Here is an 8,290-nt window from a genome sequence, read left to right as displayed (position 1 = left end):
GTTGCAATCCACCTCTCACCACACCCTCTGCTGGGGGAACCACTGCGAGCCTGACTACTGGCAGAGCAGAACGCCTAGCTGCTGTGCTAAGTGTCTCGCGATAAGTGTGTGGCACTCAGGGTCATCACCAAGGGCTGCACCTGCCCCACCCCCATCACATGTGGGTCACTTGCCAGCTACCAGCTCTCCCCCTCAGATGGCACACAGGGGATGCTGAGACACGGAAATGTGTCTGCCTCTGTTTCCAACAAAGTCGTGATCTTTCGTCTCTCTCTGCCCTCAAAAGAAAAAAAGGAAGTCCAAGTAAATTTTATTAATTCTTTTCTTAAAAAAGAGTCAATATAAAATTAAAGCAATAAAAGGAGACTGAATGTTGGTAACACAGTTGAAGCAATTGGCGGCACTCACAGAAAGGAGAGAAAGGATTTAGTTGATTTTCTGTGGGTTTCGGTTGTTTGCTAGTCTTATGGTGATGGAAGTTGCACATTTTTTTTTTAAAGGATCCAAGAAGCTGCTGGACTTTTGGTTCTCCCAGCGGCAACCTGTCACAGACCAATGATCTGATGAATCTTCAAATCACCCCATGATTCCAGTGGGATATATTTTTGAAAGATGTTTTGTGGTTAGTCATGAGTGTGGCAAAAATTGAAACTTACATATTCAGTGAGAATGGCATGTTTGCCGCCAAGAGACAAAGATGTGTGGTACCACCTTCTGCTGAAAGCACTGGTTTCCCTGTTGAGCCTTGCTCAGAACTACAGTGATTTTGACTCAGTTCACATTTCTTTTATTCTCTGAAGAATTTAATGAAGCCATCTCATCAAAGGAAGCCAGCCTGGAATTTACAGGAAGAAATAGTTTCTTAATGTAATTTTCCCAAATTCAGCAGTGTATTGTATAGGACGGATGAATTCTGAGAGTTCATACTGGTATACTCTGGATTTCCCAGAGACTTGGGTAATCAGTCAGCTGGATCAAATCCAGGAAATAATGATGAGTGAGCTTGACGCAGAAGTTAGGGACCAATTTCACGCAAAAGATGGTATTACTGCACAGATATCATTCATGAAAGCAGAGTTTGTGCTAGCTTCTGGCACTGGTTTCACCCTGCTCAGTCCTCGTGGGGATTCAGTGAGTGGCATGAAGTCACAGGGAACCTATTGGACTGTTCACGCCATTCCCATAACCAGAATTTTCTCCTAGTAGCTTTGACACCAACTTTAGCTAGAACTCTTATAATGACCTGTTTAGGAAAGTTGTGAGTGTTTAAGCCAGGAACATTTTTGACCACCTTGTTTGTAAATCAGAGTTTTAAATGTCCCACACTGCTTTCCTTGCCCAGAAGATTGAAGTTTAAATGCCTTGATTGACAGAGGGGTTCTATATTTAATGATTACAATTTTATTTTTACCAATTTGGCCAAGAAATGATAGTAACAGAAGAACTGATTTAGAAAAATGGAGAAAAAATACAAAACACATATAGAAGGAAATGATGGCTCCTTTCTATATATTGATACTGAGGTCCATGCTTTCCATAACCACCACCTCCAGATGCAGAAAGCCCTAGATGTGATGACAGTCTAATCATTTTAGGTTGTATGTATCATTATACTGGCGAGTTAGATATCTAGCATGAATGTCCTCTTGTGTGTTTAGATATCCTATACCACTCTTGCTGTGAAACTGAAGTGCTTGTAGAAACAACACTTTATGAAACTTTGTAACAGATATGAAAACAGTTCCGTTTGGCTTATGCACAGTGTAATATTTCTCCAGGAATCATCCAAATCCCCATAGACCAAGCTTTGCCCTCATTAGGTGTTGGCGTCAACCTAACCATCTGGGACTGGGCTATTCAATTGCTGTCAGAATTTTACATTCTGCTTACTGCTACTTTCTAGAATATATTCTTTACTAATATTATTGAAACCAATTTCTACTTCATACAGTTTTTTTTTTTGCTATAACACTTAGCTTTCCTTCCACAAATCGAGTTCTCCTAAGAACACGATTGTGGTTATTCATTTTTTGTATTACTACTTTAACATTATTGCCCCCTGCATTCCTAGTCCTTTAATTGACTTTTTTTTCTTACCCGTGTGTCTCCCCTCCCCCCATCAAATAGAGCAATACACTGTTACACTGTGGGTTTATACTAACCTTATCCTCCATAGTGGAGCCTGGGGTAGATCTTGGACTTAATATTCATTTAAGGTTTAGAGAATTTGGCTTCCTTTTAATTGGCATGGGCTCTTTTGAAAGATAGTGACAAAATCAACTTATTTTGTTGATTATCAAGGATGGCCCATAGAGTATTATAGATTGAGATGTGGGTGAACACACATGACTGTACAGAAATCATATGATGTCTTGTGTTTCCGGTAAATGAGATCCAGTTCAGTTCAGTTCCTTTCCCTGGACTAGGCCTTTACCAATGTATAAAATAGTGGTATGCAAGGATTTATTATCACTGAGCTTATTATCAGGGAGATTGAGTGTAAAGGTTGTACTGGATTCAGTACATGAAGCTGGCTTGGGTCATTCACTTTGACTTTTACGTTAGTAGCCATTTCCATGAAATTCCAGTGATAATTTCCTGTAAACCTTGTTTGAAAGCAGAATCAGTGTCTTTTTCATCTTGTGACTTACGACCCTGTGACTTTGTGGCGCACGTGGTAACGTCTGCATTCGCCGGCCCCCTCGCTGTGTGCTCCCTTCTCTGTGGCTTCACAGGATCGAGCGAATGGCTGCACAGGAAGGCAGAGCGCTGTTCACAGAACATAGTGTACAGTGTTCCTGTGTAGTCGATGGGAAATGCTGGAAACACAGGCTTTCAAGAGTTAGCATCTTTTAGCTATACTGGCAAATATTGTGGGATTTAAGCAGCCAAGAGAACAGCAAAGTTGACTAAATTTTGTATTTCTTCTTGTGTGTTTTTATTTTTGTGTTGATGCAGTGATGTCTGGTTTCTTCTGTATTTATAAATGAACCACATTTCATTGGTGTCTCTAAACATAAAATCTACTTTGCTTGAAATCAAGTGGTTGGAATATAGTTTTGACTGAAAGCATATTGTTGATTGAAACCTTCATTCAAGAAGCTTTCAATCAATGTGATCAGTACTTGATCCTGTAATTAGCACAGCACCTAATGTTTTGGTGTCCTGGTTTTGAGGATCAGTGTTCAGAATAGATTTTGTTTTTATACAGTATTTAGTGGATATGATAACATTTGTTGGCTCAAAGTCTGTTTTTTCCTTCTCATCAATTTAAGAATTATATCCAATGTTGAAAAACTGCCCGCTCTGATACACACTGCAGCAAAGCCTGGAAAAGTGGTAACTGTAGGTTACGTAGGGATCTAAGTTACTCTTAGTATAATCAAAGACAGAACATTTGGTGCCATAATTTCTGCCTTCACGGTGTTGTATTGAAACCAGTTGAAATGCATTTCTCTACAACAACGTAAGTATCAGTGAAAGTCTGCTCAATTAAAGTGTGCCTACAAGTGTGTTTTCTTTACAGTGGATGCCCAGTCCTGTGCGTCCATTGCCACCAGTTACCTATTAGCTATGGACACTTTCCCACCTAACTCCTGAGACAGTGCTTATTCTATTAGAGGAAGAAATGATCTGATGTGAGAGACACTAGTCGTAGAGGATGGGGAAGGGTGTGGTAGGAATCCAGAAGGTGGGCATGGTCTATAGGACCCAGACCTTGGGGAGTGGGCCCTGGAATCCTCAAGGCAGAAGATGCAGAGGTGGTGAAGGCAAACCTCACTTCCTTGGTGTTATCTCTGTACCTGTCCTGTGAGCACTGTTCCAGGCTGGGCTCTGTGAGCAGGGCCTGCCTTCAAGGACTTACCTTTCCTGCAGGGCCACTGGAGTGGGACTTATGGCATGTTTGTATTTGCAAAAGAGGCATGTTCCCTGTGCCTGTGAATAGTGTTGGCTGCCATTTACCTTTGGAAAGGGTCTATCCTGAGGGGACTTACCTTTCCTTTGTGAAAGGAGTCCAGAAGCAGAAGGAATAAGACTCCTCCTCACCCGAGTGTTCTCCTCAAGTCCCGTGGCTATTGACACCTGGGTGACAAGGGTGGATTTCCTCTGGAGCTTACAGGTGGGCAGGCAGCAGCCCTGACAAGGCTGGTGGCGGTCAAGCCCTGAACTACAGGCAGGACTGAAAAGTGCAGCGCGGCCGTGGGCTTGGGATTCCGGTCTTCTGAGCATCCTCTCCCTGGACTAGAGAAAATCCTTGCAAAATAAACCATAGGCAGATGATTCTAATAAAGTCTCTAGCATGATAACTCATTTCTATATGCCTTAGCCTGGCCTCCTTATCATTTGTATTATGCAAACAGGAATTTTAGACAGGCATACCTCTTTTATTACACTTCACTTTATTGGGCTTTACAGATTTTTTTTTTTTAAACAAATTGAAATTTTGTGGCAACCCTGTGTTGAGCAGACTTGAACAGCATTTTCTCACTTTGTGTCTGTGTCACATTTTGGTAATTCTTGCAGTATTTCAAATGCTTTCATTATTATTGTTTTTGTTTCGCTGATCAGTGATCTTTGATGTCACCGTTGCAATTGTTTGGGAACTCCAGGGGCCACACCCGTGTAAGCAGTAAACTTAACTGATCAGTGTTGTGTGTTCTGACTGCTCAGCTGACAGATGTCTGCCTGTCTCTCTTCCTTACGTCTGGCCTTTCTGTTCCCCGAGACATATGAACCTTGAACTGAGGCCAGTTAACAACACTACAATAGCCTCTTATGTGTTTGAGTGAAAGGAAGAGTCACATGTCTCTCATTTTAAATCAAAAGCTAGAAATGATTAAGCTTAGTGAGGAAAGCATGTCCAAAGCCAAGACAGACCCCAAACCAGGCCTCCTGCGACAGTCAGCCAAGTTGTAAATGCAGAGGAAAAGTTCGTGACGGAAATGAACTCCAATGAACACATGAATGATAAGAAAGTGAAACAGCCTTATTACTGATCTGAAGAAAGTTTTAGTGTTCTGGATAGAAGATCAAACCAGCCACAACATTGCCTTAAGTGAAAGCTTAATTCAGAGCGAGGACCTCGCGCTCTCTTTTCTACACATGTGTGCTGTCTTGAGGACTCAGTGGGAGGGAGGGAGTATGCACAGAGCCTGCTCAGTCCCTGCTGGCCTGTGCTCCTGCAGCACCAGCCTTGCTGACCACACCCTGGCTCACCCCTCAGGGAACCTGGGGAGGCCACCACACCAAGGCGCAGAAGGGCAGCATGGTTCCAGCCTGCCTTTCCTACGTAACCCACTTGTCTACTATCCTGCACACTCACAAAGGGCTTCATTTTAATTGATGGATGCTTTGGTTTAGTTAGTCACTTTCATTTTCATCTCCATGAGTCATAATTCTCTTTAATTCTGTGAAGGCTGAGAGAGGTGAATAAGCTAAAGAAGAGAAGGTTGAAGCTAGCAGAGGCTGGTTCATGAGGTTTAAAGAAGGAAGTCACATCCAAGTGCATGTCTTTAAGAACATTTTTGGACTTCCCTGGTGTTCCAGTGGTTAAGACTCTGTGCTCCCAATGCAGGGGTTCCTGAGTTCTATCCCCAGTCAGGGAACTAAGATTCCCCATGCCACAGTGCAGAAAAAAATGTGTGATTTATGGGAAGAAGTCAAAAATGTCAACATGAACAAGAGTTTGAAAGAAGTTGATTCCAACCTTCAGGAATGACTACGATGGGTTCAAGACTTCAGGGGAGGAAGTAGCTACCGATGTGGTGGAAACAGCAAGAGATCTAGAATTAACAGTGGAACCTGAAGATGTGATTGAAATAGTACAATCTCCTGGTACAACTATAACAAATGAGGAGTTGCTTCTTATGGATGAGTAAAGAAAGTGGCTTCCGGAGATGGAATGTACTCCTGGTGAAGAAGCTATGAAGATTGTTGAAATGATAACAAAAGACTTAGAATATTACATAAACTTGGTAAAATAATAGCAGAGTTTGAGAAGACTGACTCCAACTTGGAAAGAATTTCTACTGTGGGTAAATGCTGCCAAACCATTGCATGCCACAGAGAAATTGTTCATGAAAGGAAGAGTCAATTAATGTGGAAATTTCATTTTTGTCTTATTCTAATAAATTTTGAAAGTCACTCTAACCTTCAGCACCCACCACCCTGATGAGTCAGCATCTATCAACATCTAGGCAAGACCTTCCACCAGCAAAAAGATTACAACTTGCTGAAGGTTCAGATGGTCAACATTTTTTTTAGCAATAAACTATCTTAAATTAAGGTATGTACAGTTTTAGGCATGGTATTGTCTACGTAATAGACTACAGTATAGGGTAAACGTAACTTTTATATGCACCGAGAAACCAAAAAGTTTGTGTGACTTTATTGTGATATTTGCTTTATTCTGTGGTCTGGAATGGAACCTGCAAAATCTCTGATGTATGCCTGTATTGATTGTTATTTCTAATCTCTGATAGAACTTAGTATAATATTCTGTGCATTAATTCTGACTAATGAATTTATTTTTACCTTATTTTTGATGAAAACTGTTGCCCATGAGAGTATCTACTTAGGTTTTGAAAAAGACATTAGACTTTTTTCTTCTACATATTATTTGATATATATTTTATATACCATATGTCAGTAAAGAAGCCTAATACAAAAATGAACACCTATGAACTTACCACATAACCTGAAAGGCTGCCTTTGTGTTCTTCCCAGCTCTTAATCCCTCCTTTCTTTCAAATCCTGAATTTTATTCTTAGTATATACCCATAAAGGCTTCCCTGGTGGCTCAGTGGTAAAGAATCTGCCTGCATTGTAGGGATTGCAGGAGACTTAGGTTCGATCCCTGGGTTGGGAAGAACCTCTGGCAGAGGGAATGGCAACCCACTCCAGCCTTCTTGCCTGGAGAATTCCATGCATAGAGGAGTCTGGTGGGCTACAGTCCATGGTGTTACAGAGTCAGACATGACTGAAGTGACTGAGCACGCATGCATATATCCATAATTGTCTCATATATGTCTGAATCTCCAAACAATATAATGTTTGGATTCAGAAGATACTGGCTTTGTTTGGGAGAATGTGGTACAGTGATTAGAAATAATGATTTTAAAATCAAGCTGACTGGGTTGAGATCTCAGATGAACCATTTCCTAGCTATGTGGTCTTGAATGCATTATTTACCCTCTCTGAGCATCTACAAATGGGAGTAATTCTTCCCACCTCATCTCCCTCCTGAGGATTTAATGGGATAAGGAATGTGAAGGACCTTGTACTTTCCTTGTCTACCTCCTTCCTCCTTCTGCCTCAGACTCCCTGGGAACTCCTGTGAAGCACACTCAGCCCTTCACCACTGGCACCTACTCCAAGATACCAGCCTTAAAGCAACAGAGAATGAGAAACCCATGCAATGAACAAGAGTACCAGACTGTATTTACAGCCCTTAATCTGTCCACACAGGGAAGACAAATGAGGCAGACAGCGGATAGTGGGTGCCATGACTGGATCATTAATTAGCAACTTGTTTGGCCTTGGCAGGAAATCATTCATCATTGTCCGATGAGTAGAGAACTGCAGAACCTTCTATCCATCCTCCCTTGTTCTGAACCAGTGTGACAGATGCGATCGTCCTCGCCAGAGTTTTCCCTCCCACGGTGCCTTATCCAGATAAGTGACTGGGATGATGCTGCCCTGTGGTCTGCTGGATGCAAGAGCCTGAACTCGGAAGGGGCCCAGGGCCAAAGACTTCCAGGGCTGGAGAACTATGCCAGAAACCCCAAAAGATAAATGAAGGCTTCTGGAACGAGATGAGACGATGAGTAAACTATTTGCTTTGAGAATGGACATGATGTTCCAGAGAAATCAACTTTAGCTGCCAAAGTAACCCTTTTAGAGTTCACAAGGAACCGCATCAGGGCTCCCACTTGTGAGCTTGTGCTCAGGGCTGGCATATGAGGCTTCACAGCAATCAAGGGGTGCAGGGTTACTGAACTCCTGGAGCAAAGGGGGAGCCAGAGGCCCAGAAGGCAATAGTTAGTGTCCAAATGAAAATATTTAGGCAGAGGCTGATTTACATTTCAAACCAACATCTGTCTGATTCCAAAACTCAGGCGTGCTCTGTGACACCATCTTGTGTTCCTCAGCAGGCTGACAGGTCACCATGAACAAGACATGCTGGCCAGTAGCGTCTTAACCACTGATTGCCCACTGCCTTTAAACACCCACAGCTTCTTTGGGCTGAATAGATAATGCATGATGCATCTTTGGCCTTGTTACATATATC

The 8,290-nt window shown here is 42.2% G+C and overlaps 1 pseudogene; it reads left to right on the top strand.

Moving 5' to 3' along the window:
* Positions 1–472: 472 nt before the first annotated feature.
* On the top strand, positions 473–1,430 carry LOC112584423 (annotated as a pseudogene).
* The last annotated feature ends 6,860 nt before the right edge of the window (positions 1,431–8,290 follow it).

This window comes from Bubalus bubalis, chromosome 4, assembly GCF_019923935.1.
Source record: "Bubalus bubalis isolate 160015118507 breed Murrah chromosome 4, NDDB_SH_1, whole genome shotgun sequence".
In the NCBI taxonomy this organism is placed as follows: domain Eukaryota; kingdom Metazoa; phylum Chordata; class Mammalia; order Artiodactyla; family Bovidae; genus Bubalus; species Bubalus bubalis.
The sequence above is the reverse complement of the archived record's forward strand: the minus strand, read 5'-3'. Positions and strand labels throughout refer to the sequence as shown.